This window comes from Anabrus simplex, chromosome 5 (assembly GCF_040414725.1).
Source record: "Anabrus simplex isolate iqAnaSimp1 chromosome 5, ASM4041472v1, whole genome shotgun sequence".
NCBI lineage: Eukaryota > Metazoa > Arthropoda > Insecta > Orthoptera > Tettigoniidae > Anabrus > Anabrus simplex.
Genome location: NC_090269.1, coordinates 183,240,027 through 183,256,323, shown reverse-complemented (window position 1 = coordinate 183,256,323; position 16,297 = coordinate 183,240,027). Strand labels below are relative to the sequence as shown.

Sequence of the window (16,297 nt, the reverse complement as noted above, 5' to 3'; positions counted from 1 at the left end):
GAGCAGAAAGAGGTTAAAGAAGGTGCCGGGGTGAATTGGTCTATCTACAATACCAAAATTAATTTAAAACTTGAAATGAAGGTTATATTTCTTCAAAAAAACAACAACTCAACAACTTTTCACATAACAACATGTCAGGTACAAAAGCGATCTTGAAACAAGACTAGGAAGATCCAAGATAGTGAATTTTACAGATTATGGGCTTCAAGCCCCTAGTTTTACAATTCCCGAGATACCGGATCCAGTTTACAAAACTTTAATTAAAAACAATTAATTACTTAGTCAGGGGCAGAAATCCCCTAATTCAAGAGCACTTGCTCCCAAAATGCAATATCTAGCCTTCCAGCGGCACTCGTTAATCTATCAAAACTTTGAAAAAGAGCTAACAGGCTCTCAGTTTCTTACTGCCCACTCAAGGCAACATTACATCGAAATTTACAATCTCTGGCCTCTCAAGCCACAATGTACAAATAGAACTTACTTTTACAGGGGTATTTATTACCCAACCTACTGGGCCTTCATGGAAAAAGAACAGGTTAGATAACTGGGCCAAACACAAAATGAATGGAGGCGTACACTGCGCTTCAAGATAATGAAAAATTAAAACCTACAGGGCTCTTGGCCGATGAAACAGGGGCTATTCCCAAACTACTGAGGTGGCTCGCATTGAAATTACTTTAACACATTACAGAAGGAAAAACAGTTACAAAACGTAGTCACCTCAAACCAAGATGAAGGGGAGCTCGAGAGGGTAACTCACTCTCTATCCCCGATTTACAGTTAAAGATTTTATGAATATTTTACATTAGCCAAAAGAAAAGTTACATTTTAGAAAAGTACTGTTACATAATTAAAGATTCGGACCATCTCCTCGAATAAAGCTGCAGATGTAACAAGAAAGAATGAAGTTATGTGGCCATTACCTTATAGTTGTTCTGGCTGCCTCCTGCCTTAACACACACACTTAGAAAGACGATGATCAATTGGCCAGGAAAAATAAAAAGCCGCGGTTTATATACCCTCAGGGAAGGTTCGAGATCATTCAAGATTAATCAGGACACACCCTCTTAAATTTTATTGGCAAATAAGTGAACAAGAAATGCGGGATTGGTTGAAAATTAATTACAAAAATTCGTGATTGGCTAGATTCAAAACAGGCGGAAAGAAAAGGAAGTATTGCCAACCCAAAAATAAATGAACATAGATAAGTTATGGAAAACCTAGGAATATGAAACTTCTTTAAGTTATAAGTTCTTTCACCTTGCACCACGGTGCATGATCATAGTTTTTAGTAGTATCATCTGTGGAAAAATGTCCAAACTTCTTGATGTATAGCAGAACAAAACAAGGAGAAATTCACTCAGTATGGGTAACTTCACAATTACAAAATTACTTAGTATTTTAGTAGTGACATCTTCTGATTAAAGTTCCAACTTGTTGTGTTATCAGTTTCACTATTTGATCGATAGAGGATTTATTAAGGCGCTGATTTTGAATCCGCGGCATTGAGGTGTACCTCCTGGTACAGACCTCTTCCCCAAATGTCCTTCCTTGGGGTGACCCTGAAGAATTTTGAAAAAACATATCCAATTGAGAAAAATATTTCTAAGTTTTTTTTTTTTTTGAAGTTGATTAGTAGAAAAAAATTGTAGATCCAAATTTAGAGTGTACTTGTGGTGGTAGAAGTTCATTACATGCTGATAGGTTTGATGGCAAGACCTGCCGCCGCTGCCGATACCCTTCTGAGGTCGCCCGGACCCCCCAAGTACCCTCAGATATGCCTCTCCCGCTACTATGAGAGGGGGTAGTTGTGGTGATAGTCGCCGCAGATTGGAAGGATATGTACAGTCCCCACATGTGTTGGCAGTAGGGATACCGCACTTCAGCCTTTGCTGGGTAGATGGGCTGCGGCGCGCCGTTCCATAGGAGTCTTCACTGGAGTGAAGTGGTCCCTTACCCCACTTCTGTTTCTCTCACCAGATGTACGGCAACGAACGGCTGAGGGAGTTACTGAAACAGTAAGATCTAGGCGACAGAGAAGTGTTGTTGCTTGAGAATGGAGAGTACAATCTTTATTTGAGAGGCAGAGGGGTGGGCGGCGTTGGTGGTGATGTGTGTGTGAACAATGCATGGATTCAGGAGACGGGGCTTGGTAATGGCCACTAAGGAATTTGACAGCAGGGAAAACAGAGGGGAAGATCGTACATAACAGGTCATATACAGAAATTAATAAAACAGTTGGGGCAGAAGGCCTCGACCTAAAGAAATATAACCTTGAACTCCTGCTACATGTTGATAGCTAAAGTTAACAATGAAATTACACAGGCCTCACCTGGGAGAGGTGAACTCTGAAGATCCTCTTTGTGGCTGGATTACTGACCAATAATGTAACTGGAGTCAAAAAATCTAATATAACACACGGCCCATGAAATCTGGGGGCAAGTTTGCCCGCAGGAACAAAGTTTCTAACCATGACTTGATCTCCGATTTTTAAATTGGTGGGCCTCTGTCCACGATCATATCTTTCCCTAACCTTTTCATGAGAAACCTTCAGGTTATGCTTAGCCTTCTTCCATAGATCTCTGATGTTATAGGGATCTATTGTCTGTGGTAAGATATCATTAAGTGACCAAAGGTTAGAGAGCGGCGTGTTAGGAACAAATTTAAACATTAGGAGCTGGTGTGAACTTGTGGGATTCATGAACCGCCGAATTTAAAGCAAAGGCTAACCAATGCAGGGACGTATCCCACCTGGAATGATCTTCACGATGAAATGCGATGAGAGCCGATCTAAGATTACGGTTGACCCGCTCAGAAGGGATGGTTGAGGATAATACGCCGAAGTAGTTACATGTGATGTAGACAGATCAAGACAGAATTTACGGAAGAGGTTGGATGTAAAGGCTTTAGTATTATCAGAAACTATATATTGACAGGGACCAAAAGAAGCAAATATGGTATTTAAACAAGAAATGTTGGACTGAGCGGTTGCCCGTTTAGTCGGAATTAACCAGGAAAATCTAGTGAAACTATCTATAGTTCGGTTATTATGAGTTTCGACTTGACGTTTGAGCGCTGCCTTTTGGCGGAGGGTAAGTGAATTAATCAACAGCCAATCATAGGCAGCCGATCGCTCCGATAGAGCATGTTAGACTCCAGTTCTGGTTAACAGTGTTGTCGATCTGTTGTTTACTGTAACCACGTGCTATCAGCTGTGTGTTGTATTGTTCTCAGTTCTTTTCGCGGTCTTTGTGTGCCTTTGTGCTAGGTTGTTGTTCGTTTATATTTCGTAGTGTAGAGTTTATAAATGTATTGTTTACTATTTTTAATAGTATAGCGTGTTATATTGTAGTAATTAGTGTGTAACAGGTGATCTATTTTATATAGTAGCTTAGTTTAATATTTCGTTCGGTAGTTATATAGTAGGTTACTTTTAGGCCCATGTGTGAATTTGATGGTCTGTCATGTCGACGCCTACGTCTAAGGATGAAGCTCCCAAGAGAAGAAAGCCCTGCGGACACGGTTCTCCACTAAGGAGCCAGGCCTGGGAAATTGTTTTGTAATGTTAGGGAGTCGTTCTTGAAAAAACACCAACAATGGCGGCTAGTAAGAATGAGTTGATTAAGTGGTTGAAAGAGCACAATATTTCGGTTCGTGATGACATGGGGAAGGGGGATCTTATGCATCTCTTGAAACAAAACCAGCCCCAGTACCCAGTTTATGTGGTGGATAGCCAGAAGGAACGGGCATAAAGTAGTTCAGATGATTATGTTGAAGACTTTATTATCTCTTTAGGGTCAAGCAAGAGTGAAACCTCAACAGATGATGATAATGCCGATAGTGACTGAGAAATGAATGGTATATTCGCTTTGTAGGATTATTTCCTTCGTTATGGGAAACTGAATCTAACAGCAACGCGAGATCTTCTATATGGTGAGTAGAAATTTAATTTAATTTTCTCACGTTTTATCTGTTCGATCATTGACATATTTTTATTTTGTAGCCTTATCCTAAATGTGTTGTGTATTATTGATCTTATGTGAATCAGTATGTTGCTACAAAGAATAACTGATTACGGACTTATATTCCACTATTTGCATTTCTGTTCGTGTTTGTGTATCGTAAATCAGCTGTTTGTATTCGTAGCAATTTGGCACCACCGGCTGACTTCCGGCTAACTGTCAAGTCAAAACTCATAAAAACGGAACTATACACACACTAGAATGAATTTATTGGCGTTCCCCTTTGATTGGGGGAAGAGTCCGACGTAGTCGATATATAGGCGCTCCATGGGGCACGACGCTTGATGAGAAGATAATAGACCTAGCTTAGTGGACAAGGTGGGCTTACTAAGCAAGCAAGATTTACAGGCTTTTACCAATTCTCGAATTTCGCCGTTCATACCTTTCCAAATGAACATCTCTCGGATCTCGAGTTTTGAAGATGCCAAAATGCCCCCCTAATGGGGTCTGATGATAGTACTTGAAGATCATAGGCACAAGAACAGCTGGAAACACTACTTTAATTTTTTGGTCATGCCTCAACAGGCAACACAAAACCCCGTTCCTCAGTACATAAGGGACGACATGTTCCTCAGAAGAAAGGGTTTCAATAATAGGTGCCAGCACAGGATCTTCATGTTGATATTTTTAAATGTCCCGAAACAACATGGGGGCATCAGTTAGAATGGCATTAACACCCGAAGGTATGAGAACGGGAAGAGAAGAACTATCTTCCTGTTCGGTAGTCTCCACGTCGTGAGAAAACATGCGGCTTAGTCCATCCGCAATAATATTCTCAGATCCTCTGATATGCCTTACATCAAACTGGAAGGCAGAAATCCTAATGGCCCAGTGGGCTATACGACCAGTACGACGCGGCCTAGCTAAGACCCAACTTAAGGCTTGGTTATCTGTTTCCAGGTCGAACTTGACATGTTCCAGATAGAGTCGGAACTTCTCTAGTGCAAATAAGACTGCCAAACCCTCAGGTTCATAGATGGAATATTTGGCCTCCTGGGCCGACAATGTCCTAGACGCATAGGTGATGGGTCGCCTTCCGAGTTCAGTTTCCTGAAGAAGCAGAGCAGCCAAATTTCTTCGAAAAATCAGGCATAGCAAGGACAGGGGCATTGCAAAGAGCTAATTTCAGATCTTCAAATGCGGCTTGTTGAGACGGTCCCCATTCAAATTTGATGCCTTTCCTACAGAGTAAGTTTTAGGGCGCCGCTCTGTTAGCGAAGTTAGGAATAAATTTTCTTAAGAAATTCACCATGCCCATGAACCTGGCAATCCCTTTGATGTCCTTAGGGGGTTTGAAATCACGGATGGCCTGTGTTCTTGAATGATCAATAGAAACGCCATAGGGCGACACAATATGTCCTAGGAATGACATGGAACGTTTAGCAAAAGCAACCTTGGATAACTTGACAGTCAACCCGGCCTTATGAAGGCGATTGAGTACCTCCTTCAGATGATCTAGGTGTTCTTCAAAGGTCTCAAAAAATACGACGACATCATCAAGATAGTGATACATGTATTCAAATGTGATGTCGGAGAAGACCCTATCTAGTAGTCTAGTGAGAACAGCTCCCCCCGTGGGGAGCCCGAAAGGCACGTGGTTGTACTCATACAAGTTCCAATCAATGGCAAAAGCTGTTAGATGTTTAGATTCTTCAGCTAGAGGGATCTGGTTGTACGCCTGATTAAGGTCTAAGATGGTAAAGAACTTGGCTTTTCGAAACCATGAAAAACAAGAATGAAGAACAGGAAGGGGCACAGATTGTAACACCACCTTACGATTTAACGCCCTATGATCAATCATAGGCCTGAAGCCACCTTGGGGTTCTGGCACCAGGAAAATGGGCGATGAATACGCCGACTTAGAAGGTCGAATAATACCATCTTTTAACATTTGGTTGATGATTCTTTAAGAGCCTTCATTTTAGGTGGAGACAGCCTATAGGGTGGAAACCTAACTGGGATCGAATCCGTAACCTCGATCTTGTATTCAATAAGGTCAGTAACACCAAGAGTATCAGAAAATACATCCGGAAACGACTGACACAACTTACGAGTACTTTCAGCCTGCTCCTCAGGTAGATGTCTAATGTCTAACAACATCTCATCCTGGATAGGCAAAACAGATGAACATGACACAGAGTTACATTTGAGCAAAGAATTTTACAATTATTAGCAAATTTGAAGGTGCACGACTTGCTCTGAATGTCGAGCACCAGACCAGTGGAAGACTTGAAATCCGCTCCCAATATTATGGGCCAAGTCAAGTGCTTAGCCACAACAATTTTATTTTCCAAGTGAATTTAGAAATACAAATTTTGGCATAGAGGAAACCTAAAATTTTTAATGGAGACGAGTTAGCCAAAACGCATTGGGCAGAAGATGAACACTATTCAGGAAACGTACGAACAGTCTTTAATTTGGAATACCATTCAGCCGAGATAATAGAAGACACGCTCCCAGAATCTAATAGAGCAGTGACAGGTTCACTATTCAATTCAATCTTAAGAAATGGTACATGTGCGGGGGTCTCCACTGCAATCCTGATGCATTCTTTAGGACCTTGAAATGATAGATTAGAAGAACTTTTATCCTTAACAGAGCTTTCGCTGGGTTTAACAGGAAGATGAATATGCTGACTCAGCCGATGACACTAGTCACTTTCTATTACCGGAGTTCGCGGAGGTTGCACCAGATGTTGAACAGGAGGGGGTGCTATTGGTGTTAGGGCAATTTTTGGTGAGGTGAGTAAACGAGCCACATTTGAAACATCCTTGAGACGACCGTACTCCATTCTTTGTCCCACTCGATTTTATCACTGGGCACTTGTTACAGAGATGTTCCGTAGACCCACAAGCATAGCATTTGCGGGTGGTGAAAGTTCGATGTATGGCTTTTCAGGTGTTTGCTCTATTAACCAGCGTCCCATCTTAGATCTGACACTAGACTCTTCAGAGTGGGATGTGTCAGACCCTACCCACTGACGCTGGGTGTATGCAAGTGAACTTATCAGAAGCCTATTTAAGAGGCACAGTCTGATAACTGCATAGAGGAGATAAAACTCCACAATGGAATTAATGCCCGCCTAGCAATTCCGAATGGAAATTCTAAGTTCCCATGGAGGGAATTAGATATTTTTCCACCAATAGAGCATATAAAAAATCTGATCAAAAATTAGATGTATGGCTAACCTTATTTACACTCTTCTTCATCGATGTGTTGTGTCAATCTCGTTGCCGCACAGGTTAGTGTGACGCCTCACGTTTCTCCAACTGAAAAACTGCATACTCGGCCGACGATTTCCTTTACCAAGAATTAGCTCTGTGCACAACCACACATCCACTCCAGAATGTAGATTCAGTATGCACCACCACATCCACTGTACATTATCTCATAGAAGAATTATAGTATAATTATTATACAGAGTTTGAGTAACAAATAAACACTTAGTAGTGTCTTTTACAGAATGACCACCGGAAACTCATTAGCATCTGTGATTATAGAGTGCTCACTCCATAATGGATACTGAAGAACAATAGAATAATGCATAGGGGACTGCGCAAAGTAGCTCCCGCACACCGGTCCAAATGAGAAACAGAAACAGAATTAGAATCAGAATGACTTGCCGCACACGCGTACATAACTTATATAGGCTTGCTACATGTGGTTATAGTGTCCCAAAAAGTTTACTGGTAGCAACGCCCTCACAGGCACTTCTTCACACGTCACTCAGTCAACCCAACCTCGCTTAAAACAAAGCCCTCATATTGGCTATTGAGCGTCGGATGTGACATAGAATGTCCACTCATGTTCATCCACATTGATCAACTCCAATCTTCAGCCTATAATACCTGCTGTACCCCCGCGTTTCCAAGCCACTTTGCTGCAACACTTACAACTGACTTCAACCGTCTTTCTCAATATAGCCACTGTTTTCCCTGTTGCACAATTCTTGAGCAACCTACACTGCTTACACTATAGACTCTTACACAAATTAAAGTTACACAGACACAAAATTCCCTACTACAAATTCTTCTTATAATACTCGTATTATGTTTTTACAGTATAAATGAACAAAATTACACAATTTTCATGACATATACCAATTATTTTACGAAAATTTCCTAACCTAAAAAAAGGGTATCATACACTTGTACAGTTACAACACTACTCAGCTGAAGGAATTAAAAATCGGGTATAATTTACAAAACCGAAAGTACACAGTAAAATGGAGGCGGAAATCTAAGCACTCCGAATTCATTTAGGAAGCAAGATTCCTAAGTGGGCATCCAGCCTTATGATATAGAGGCTAAGTCCATACCACTGGGTGACTAAGTATTAGGGGGTTTAAAGCCGGAAAACCGAAAGAAAATTTAGATGGTTGGAAGCTTAGTCACCCTACACAAAGGTTAACGAGGATGAACACTCGTGCTTCCTTACATTTCAAATATTTATGCAGGGGAAACTAAAATACAAAATCTAAAGATGAAAGATTACATTTGTTCTTGAAAGAGAAAGCCCTTCATTTAATTTGAGAACAGAGCTGGTGACCTTGCAGTTACATACTAAAGGGGACGTAGAAATCTTCTCTAGCTTCACACGCAGTAGTTCACTTAATAAAATAGACTGCCATACCTTGTTGATTATGTCATGATGCCGAAATCCCCGCTTCTTTATCTTTCAAAGGAGATTTCCTCTCCTTTGATATTGTTACTGCAACTTTTGTGGCCTTTAATTGTACCGTAATATATTTTGATAAGAAATGAAATTTCAAAGAAAAAAGACTTATGAGGTATCATCACAAATAACAATGTCAAAACCTGGAGTTTAGAGGTTTAACATACTACACCAAAATGTAATATTCAACAAAAAGCAGAGTCATTGCCTGAAATAATATTTCTTTACGAACATAGAAAATCAATACATAATATGAGAAGTGAAAATGATTAAAAAATGACCTTGATATAAATGTCCCTTCAATCTGTTCTTAAAAAATATCACCAGTTAACTTGATGTTATGACAAGTCGTTCTCCAATTTAATGCGGTAAAATTTCATAGAAGGAATGTACATCTTTTAGCAAAACTTCCATGAGCTGTTGAAAATTAAAATGAAAGAAGTTATGTTCAACCTTTTCAATACATGTAGAATTAGAAATGTAATGTTACATTAATGGTTGATTATAAGTGGTACCGGTTTCGACCACTGTTCCGGGTCACATTAGCTGATCACTAAAAATATAAAAATCAATGCACAAGAAGATAATCTGTGATGTATAAATCTTCCACTAGTTGTAGATGAAGTATTATGACACTTTCGGCAGTAGTACTGCGTGTTGACAGTTCTTAAAATCTTGAAGAGGTCAAGGATCAATCATATAAATGAAGCCAAACGTATGTTCATGGAGAGCAGTGAAACATATGTGCTAATGGCACTGTGTTTTTAAACGTTTATGAAACTCGATGAAAAATTAAATAGTGATCGGCTGATGATGACCTGGAACAGTGCTCGAAACCGGTACCGCTTATAATCAATTAGCTGATGTACCCGTGCTTCGCTACGGGATTCTCAGAAAGACTGACTTTGTGGTTTTCCTAACTGAAGTCAATATAGGTCATAACGGAAACATCAGTAGGAATGTAGCGATTAAAAACAATGTTGTCACATAAAATACTCGATCAAATGAAAAACGGCACATTTTCTCACTTTTAACGAACAGTACTACGGTGCCGATCAAACAGTCCAAAGTTCCAAGCTGGAATGACCAGGCCACAGACAGCCGTGAACACTTCTCTGCCATTATTCTGTTAAATATGCACACTTCTCATTCCAATCAGTGCCTCAGAGTAGGGATTGAGTAGTTCGAATGCTATGATGAACCAGTGTGTTATGTACGTATCAGAAAATTCATGAAACAGAGGAATAGCATGCTAAAGAAGAAAGTTACCTAACTCCCCAGCTACTTCCTGCCAATATTTAGGCAGACTGTTACACTCGTACGACTGCGTGAGTTGGCCGTGTGGTTAGGGGCATGCAGCTGTGAGCTTGCATCCAGGAGATTTTGAACCCCACTAACGACAACCCTGAAGATGTTATTTAGTGGATTCCCATTTTCACACCAGGCAAATGCTCGGACTGTACCTTAATTGAGGCCAAGGCCGCTTCCTTCACAGTCATAGCCCTTTCCTATCCCATCGTTGCCGTAAGACCTAAATGTGTTGGTGCGATGTAAGGCAAATTAAAAAAAAAAATACTCGGAACACAGCAATAATCCTATCTATCGGAGATGAGTGGCAACAGAAGACAAAGCACATCACAACAAACAAGGGTCAATGTAATGTTATTGTTGATCAATTTTATGAGCTTTCTATATTGTATGCCTTCACATTTAGTTTTCTTTCAACTCTGATACTGGGGCATCTTATAAAATTATTTATAGCGTGGACTGTAGTTCCTTATTCTCCGACTTTACATACCGATTTTCATTAAATCATGTTTACCCATTTTCTCATGACTTGGCGCTGATAAGGACTTGGTAACAAAAATCCAAATTCATGAATATATCTGATCGGAAATATAATCTACATAACTTTAATTATGTAGTATTTATCGATGCGACCACTAATAACATAATTATTTGGGAATTAACTTTTAGGCCTACCCCTAAACTACCATTTCATTCAGCGTGAATAAAACTATTTATGACCTAGATTGTAGCAACTTACTCGCTAACTTTGCATACCAATTTTCATTAAGATAGGACCACTAATAACATAAATATTTGAGAATTCCATTGTACGCCTTCCCCTAAACTATCATTTTTCTGAGCGTGAATACAATTATTTATGGCCTAGATTGTAGAGACTTATTCCTCGACTTCCCCTACCAATTTTTGTTAAGACACAACCATTAATAACAAATTTTTGAGAATGAAAGTTTAGGCCCTCCCCTAAACTACCATTTCACTCAGTGTAAGTAAAATTAATTATGGCCTAGATTATAGCGACTTATTCCCTGACTTTGTATACCAATTTTCATTAAGATATGACCACTAATAACAAATATTTGCGAATTAAATTTTAGGCCTTCCCCTAAACTACCATTTCAGTCAGCGTGAATAAAATTATTTATGGCCTAGATTGTAGCGACTTATTACCTGACTTTGTATACCCATTTTCATTAAATTCTCTTCAGCTGTTTTCTCGTGATTCGTGTACATACAGACAGACAGAAATTACGGAAAAGTAAAAAGTAAAAGTAAAAAGTTCTTTTCCTTGTTACTGTGGGCACAACTGATACAGAAATACCATCCTTTTTAAATTCTGAGCAATTTACAGACAAAACTCTTATTTTATATATATACCAGTAGACTAGTAATGTATTTCTAATTCTACATGTTTTGAAAAGGTTGAACCATTACATAACTTCTTTTATTTTAATTGTGAACTCAATTCAGTGTGGAACATAATGAAATTCTTATCTTTAAATTAGCTGTTGAAGATGTGATATTTTGAATTTGGAATTTTCAATCTGCTGTCATTCATCTGTTTGTAACTTAATTTTCTTTGGCTGCCTTGGCAGATCACAGAATTGATTGCAGAAATGAAATTTGTAGCGTATGATTGCTGAGGGACTGAAATTTAGAACCTTAAAGTCTCTGACGGTGGGATCTGATACATGAAGTCCAGGTCGAAGCTCTGAAGCTCTGGAAGGTCAGGAAGTTTGCTGCAAGATTTCATTCGGGCCTCCTTTGTCATGACTGCATAATCTGATATGAAAGATCTTAATCAATTTCACTGACATCATAATGTGATATGAAAGATCTTAATCATAATTTCTCTGACATTGACAAAGACATGAAAATATTACACACGACAAGTAAAGGAAAATTTATGGATATACTCGAAAAGATTTCAATCCATTTAGCACAGAAAAGAAAAATGATTTTAATTTTAATGAACCATTAAATGAAGAGAATGTTTTATTTAAATTAGCAATAAGATGCTTAGGGAAGAAAAGGAAAGAACGAGAAAGAATGAGAGGAACATAGCCAACACTCCCCTCCAGTCTTAAGCTACAGATCCATTTTTCAGTATTGTTTCCTTGTCTTCTTCTTCATCATCATAATCATCATGATCATCATCAACATCATTTTCATGGCAGTTATCCACAATTGTCTCTCCTTCCACCACTCCTCTTCATCAAATGTATTTCAGTCCAGTCTTCTTTTTCCTATACTGTCTTGACAGAGTCCATCCATCTTCCTCTGGGTCTCCATCTTGCCCTCTTTCCTTTTATCTTAGCCTCCAACACTTGTTTCGGTATCCTTCCCTCGTTCATCCTTGCATCATGCCCAATCCATCTCAATTTATTCTTCTCCATCCTATCACTCAGTTTTTCTATCCCTATCTCTTTTCTGACCTCAACATTTCTTACTCTGTCTCTCCTTGTCTTCTCTACCATACTCCTCAGGAACTTCATCTCAGTGGCCTGAATTTTACTCTCATTTCTTGCTGTCAAAGTCTCTGATGCATACGTTAATGTAGGGCTATAGTACATCTTGTACATGATCTCTTTACTTTTCTGTTCCACACCAGGTTCCTTACATTCTGGTTGAATGTATTTCCTGCTTGTACCGTTCTGCCAATCTCTTTATCCAACCTTGCATCTTGCATTATTTCACTTCTCAAGTATTTGAAGTAAAAAAAAAAACAACCTCAAGGTTTTGTCCCCTGATAGTAACTGTCAGTTGTTTGGCCTTCCACCAATGGAAAGATTCTATAAACTTGAAAGAAACAGAACCTTATTACATAATAGTGGCTATGATGCCAATTTTTCTTAACTGACTACAAGGGTCATATAAGAGATTGATTGCACACAGCCTCCTTCGTCTTAGAAATTGCCAACTTTTTATAAGCAAACAAAAACATCTCACTCAGTGTTCCCAACAGTAACAATTCCTTTTCCTTCTCTTTCTCCTCTTGTCATCACCACTGTTTTGATCCTCTGCACACTGATTTTCATACCATATTTCTCAGTGTTGTCATATAAAGCCGTTAGTTGGATGTGCCCTTCTGTATCGTCGACTCCTCAGATCACTGTGCACACAACAATATTTTCATATCCCCTCCAAATCTGGCCTTTGTTTCCTTTAGAATTTCATCCATAACCATTATAAACATAAGTGGTGACGTCTTAGACCAGTTTGGTTTCTAAACCAATCTGTTCTCCCCGCTGGAGTCTGGACACAACTGGAACAATTCTTGTACATAGCTTTCATTAGTTCCCTTGATTGCCTTCCACATCATTTTCTTTCCAGGGTTTCCTGCACCTTTTCTCTATTAACCCTGTCATGTGACTTTTGTAGATCAAGGAATACTATCACCAGATCTTTGCCATATCCTCGCTGATTTTCAGTCAGTATTCTCATGGTAAATATAGGGTCTATTGTTGACCTGCCCTGTCAAAATCCATACTGCTCCTCTTTTAAATTTCTTTCCACTCTTCCTCTCATCCTCCTCTCTAATATTCTCTCCAATGTTTTGGCTACTTGTGACAACAGTGTGATTCCTCAATAATTGTCACATACCTTCCTATCACCCTTCTTAAATACTGGTGTTATTATACCTTTACACCAATCATCAGGTATTTGCTTTCCTCTCCATATACACTTTTACAGCATATATAGCAATGTAGACCAATAGGTCCTGCTGCCTTTATCATTTCCGTGTCTTATCCTTGATAAACTAGCAATACATAAAAGACTCCTTGTTTTTATTCCCGCTAATATGAGAACAGAGATTTTTACGTGTTTGGACTCCTTTCTGAAAAGCTCATTCTCAGTTTATATGATGTCTTTGGCATCTTCCTTTCTTAAATAAAATTATTGTATGAATATCTTCCAAAGCAATGAACACTAGCTAACATACCGGTAATTTCAAAGCTCATTTATTTTTTCACTGAGATAATTGAAACATGATATGCCATGATCAGAATTAGATTAGATTAGAATTTTGTGTTTGTTCATGATGTCAGTGATCTTTAATTTCCCGGTTTGATCCAGGGAGCTAACATTGTGTGTCGAGAAGAATGAGATTTGTTTAGGTTTTACTTTTTGTATTTTTTGTGTGTGCATTGGGTATTGGATTTTCAGACGTTCCAATAGGTCGTAATCTTCTGAATGACAGCCCACCAAATCCAAATGATGTCTTCTCTGCAATTTATGATTGCATACGGTGGAATTCTTCAGAAGACCCATCTAGGTGGGTGAGCTATCAATTTCCTTTTGATTTAATTTTCTCGGGGGACACTGAATTCACTACCAGAGATCTTTAACACACCGACAAGGAGTGACAAGGTTTTTTGATCGTTCTTCAGAAATAGAAAGATCAAACTTGAGATATCAAGTCAGACAATCTACCACTGATCCACTGAGAAAGCCATAATAATAACCCTGATTGTCCGAGGTAATGTGGACTTTGGCTGTCTTTGATAAATGAGAACTTGGATATTAGAGACAACCACACAGACATGAACATTTCATTAATATTGTACAACATCAATGAACTTCTCGTATGTTAGTGAATCTGGTATTATTTAAAAAGAAAGATAAAATACATTCCCATTTATATTTTTAATAAATAATGCACTACAGCTAAGAGCCTCTGTGGCTCAGGCAGCAGTGTGCTGGCCTCTCACCGCTGGGTTCTGTGGTTCAAATGCCGGTCATTCCATGTGAGATTTGTGCTGGACAAAGCGGAGGTGGGATGGGTTTTTCTCCGGGTACTCCAGTTTTCCCTGTCATATTTCATTTCAGCAACACTCTCCAATATCATTTCATTTAATTCAATCATTGCCCCAGAGGAGTGCGACAGGCTTCGGCAGCCGGCACAATTCTTATCCTCGCCGCTAGATGGGGCCTCCATTTCTTCCATCCCTGGCCTGGTGAAATGACTGGAAATAGGCTGTGAATTTTCATTTTTCAATGTACTACAGCTAAATTCTGCTTCATTTCTAGCCAGGAGCCGACTTATCTCCTTTCAAAAGCAAGTGTTTTGTTGGCTGCATAGTTTAACACAGTTTCAGTGCAATTGTGGATTTTTGTTGCCAACTTAAGTGGATACTGTTGTTTAATGTAGCTAACCCTTCAGTGCTAAATGAATTTCTCTCCATTGATGCTCAGCTGTCTCACTCCATTTTTCCTAATGGTTGAACAAAGACAAAGACACCTCCGTACAGGCCATTAAGGCCCTTGGAGGAGTGGAAGGTAAAGGCTTCCACCATTGTTAACCGCGGCACATGATGGGGTAGAGTGGTTAGCTCTACGCCCGGCCGCCTTTGCCCCCAGGAATTAATCTGGTACTAATTTTTGGTGTAGGCTGAGTGAACCTCAGGACCATATGCACCTCCAGAAGTGGAAATCTCGTTTCTTAAATTTTACAATTTCCTGACGGGGATTCGAACCCACGTCCTTCCGGGCGAACCGAGCATGCCTTTACCGCCTCGGCCAGGCAGCCCCTAATGGTTGAACAGGGTATCCATTTTCTGGAAAAGCATGAAAACACAGGGAAATAAAAATTCAAAAAATATACAGTGAAAACACAGGGAATGACTTGTCACATCAAAATTAAGCTTTTGGTCCTAAGACTGGACCCAGATGTAATGATCTATCGAGGCTGATATTTAGACACAATGCGATTCGTACACAGTGAGTAGTACTTGGTGGGACTGATAGAGTGAGTGCGCACGGTACAGGAGGAGATTGAATGAAAAAGACAACCACTCAAAGATGGCAGTATACAAAGTGTGCGATGTATCTAGTATTGCATTTGTTTGATTGATCGGTAGCTTGTAATTCACTCTTAACAATAACATAATTCTAGGTCTTTACTTTGATAGTAAAATTAAATGTTTGTAGACAATAACTTTCTCCCATTACTTTGTAACTGCCTTGTTTTCATTAAGCTAAAACTTAAATTATATATTTATGTTATAAATTTTAAAAGACAATAACTTAATGTTCCTTTCAAAATGCTCATTATTTTAAAGGCTACCCATGTAATTTACATATCGTTTAGGTGCTGATTATTATGGATTGTCCATAATTATTATAGATTTTTCCTTGCTGATGAGGAGAAATTATTACAGAAAAGCAAAATTTTCACAGAAAGAATCTATAAAGAAAGGAATATGTCCAGGTGTTTGCTTCTAGGCAGCATATGTATTCCAACGACATTTGCTACAGGAACTGGGATCTTAGTCCTGAGTTTCTGAATACGA

General features: G+C 39.2%; 1 protein-coding gene across 1 annotated transcript in view; it reads left to right on the top strand.

Moving 5' to 3' along the window:
- LOC136874424 (piwi-like protein Siwi) overlaps window positions 1–16,297 on the top strand; it is a 135,267-nt gene that overhangs the window by 13,926 nt on the left and 105,044 nt on the right. The gene's annotated exons all lie outside the window — the stretch shown is intronic.